The sequence below is a fragment of the Schistocerca nitens genome, chromosome 7 (assembly GCF_023898315.1).
Source record: "Schistocerca nitens isolate TAMUIC-IGC-003100 chromosome 7, iqSchNite1.1, whole genome shotgun sequence".
Taxonomy (NCBI): domain Eukaryota; kingdom Metazoa; phylum Arthropoda; class Insecta; order Orthoptera; family Acrididae; genus Schistocerca; species Schistocerca nitens.
Window position 1 is genome coordinate 254,801,491 of NC_064620.1, and position 2,742 is coordinate 254,804,232.

Below are 2,742 nucleotides of genomic sequence, written 5' to 3' on the forward strand. Positions count from 1 at the left end.
TATTTGACTTTGGCTGTTGTCTCCGCCGTGCACACTTTGACCATATTTATTAACGTCATTGGTATACCAAGCTCTCTAAGGACGTTGTACATACTTAATCTGTGCATACTGTCATAAGCCTTTGAGAAGTCCACGAACGTCACCATAAACAGTTGGTTTTCCCGTATTTTCCTCTTGGTGAAAATTTCATAGATGATCGATTTTCTAGTATGATTTAACTAAAATCAGATGATGATGAGGGTCATAATGACTGTGAGGTGTAATTAAAGCACTCTTTTGCCCTGGTGGACTGTGTAACGTTACTCGTATGTCAGCGAGTTATTCGGCCGCCTGAAAAGGGTACGACGTGAGATGAATTTGCTTGTGAGGCTGGGCGCCGGTGGACATCCTCAGAGCCGACAAAGTGTCACGCCCGGTCCAGCCGCAGCGATGGTTGCTGGCAAGCCCAAGAGCTTTTACAAAGGCTTGACAGGAATTGGTAAAGCCCAAAGCTGGGAATTTAGGCAGCAGCTGGTTGCCTAAATGAATGCACTAGCAATGTCTGTCTTTCAGACAAGCATAAAGATGCCTTATTACAGATTTTTCAAACTGTATAATATTTCACACTCAAATAATGAAGCAAATCTGATCTGCGACGTGAGAAAAATGAGGTGCATCCAGTGGCATAACAACAATTTCAGTATATTTAAAACTACAGAACTTAGTATTTCACGGCGAATAAATATTTTCTCAATGAACCTTATAATTAACACCTTTTAAACGCTTCCTGTCATTTCAACAAACGATATCTCAGATGATACCATTGCTCTATAGCTGTCAATCCTGAAAGCTACATATGTGTATCTATTTTATTTGTTAGTTTATTACGTTTTTTAGATCTTTTCCATTATGCAAATGTTTATCTGAACATTATATTGACTAAAATAGCGCAGCAAATGAATGCAGCATGAATACGTGATGTCATGTCACACTTTTACTATTTCTACCATATATTTTTTAACTATTTACAGTTGCTAATACAAAATCATGTTAGTTTAAGAAGTGGTCCGTTGCATGTGTGAAAAAGTTTCAAAAGAACGCTTCTGTCAATTAGGCATGAATAATTTTTAAACAATACACAGCGACAGTATGTATTTATTTAATGTGAGCGCATTGGCGCAAGAATACTGTTTTGTTTATTTATGAATAAGCCTTTATTTATAATTATTGTAAGTGATCTGAGTGTGACTGAATGTTTGTAATACTTTTTTATTTAAATATTGTTGAAACATATTTCTTTAGCCAACGGCCTTGCCTCAGTGGCGACACCGGTTCCCGTCAGATCACAGAAGTTAAGCGCTGTCGGGCTGGGCTAGCACTTGGATGGGTGACCACCCGACCTCCCGAGCACTGTTGGCAAGCGGGGTGCCCTCAGCCCTTGTGAGGCAAACCGAGGAGCTACTTGGTTGAGAAGTAGCGGCTCCGGTCTCGGAAACAGATACGGCCGGGACCGCGGTGTGCTGACCACATGCCCCTCTATATCCGCATCCAGTGACGCCTTTGGGTCAAGGTTGACACGGCGGCCGGTCGGTACCTTTGGGCTTTCATGGCTTGTGCGGGAGGAGTTTAGTTTAGTTTTTATATTACTTTAATGTGGGTAGTGGTCTAGTTAAGTCAAATCATTGCTGTAGAACTTACGAATGTTTTGTTTTTGGTGAGAGACGGCCTGCCGCCAATGGAAAAGTAAAAAGCAGATAGTAGTGGAGCACTAAGGGAGTCAAGTAGAGGCTGCGAGCTTTCGAATGAAGGGCTCAAGAGAGTGATTCTGGACTGGGATGCTCACTCTGGAAGAAGACACACCTGCCTGTGTTAACGTGTGGTACTCCATCGTGTCTGTGATAAACTGGGGGATAGACAGCCTCTATGATTCCGATTGCATTATGAAATGGAGAATAGACAAGAGTACCGGTTCCCGTTCTTCATATTGTGCGTGTTAGTTTGTAAATCGTCAGGCTCAATTCTGAATTATTTCGAGCTGGTAAATATTTCATGTATTGTGATCACGAATGGACTTAGCTTTTGCATATCTTCGATGACTGTTTAGCTTGGGTATTCTGCTGCCATTCTCATAACGCTCTCACGTAACCTTACTGCGTTTGGTAAGGTTATTTTCTGTTTACATTGTAACTAGATATTGTAGGACCACTTTCCATGTTGTTGAGTTACACTTTCATAAATAAACGTTATTCACTTAATTCTCTTGGACCATTAGGAAATTTATGGTAAGGTCCTATGGGACCAAACTGCTGAGATCATCGGTCCCTAAGCGTACACACTACTTAATCTAACTTAAACTAACTTACGTTAAGGACGTCACACATACCCATGCCCGAGGGAGGACTCGAACCTCCGACGGGGGGGAGTCACACGGACCGTGGAAAGTCGCCTCAGACCGCGCGTCATTTCTCTAGGATATACATCAATTACAGACGTTAGGACAGAGCCCTTTTTATTGAATTATTCGTTTATCTTGTATTTAATGTCCCTTTGTATTTATTAATTATCATTTCTAGCCAATGCGTAGACTATTTTTCTGCAGGATGAAGCTACAGATTATTATTTGCAGTGAGTTAGCTGCTGGACATGAAAGCAGACGTGTGCTGCTCGATACTGTGACTACATCGAGCTATTCCTTTTCAACAGAGCCATGGAACGTCAGATAAAGACGCAGCTATTTTGCTTTTATGGAATGCTGGTTAGAGA

At 41.5% G+C, this 2,742-nt stretch overlaps 1 pseudogene; it reads left to right on the top strand.

Moving 5' to 3' along the window:
- The first annotated feature begins 1,280 nt into the window (after positions 1 to 1,280).
- LOC126196079 (5S ribosomal RNA) lies at positions 1,281 to 1,398 on the top strand (annotated as a pseudogene).
- Positions 1,399 to 2,742: the final 1,344 nt, after the last annotated feature.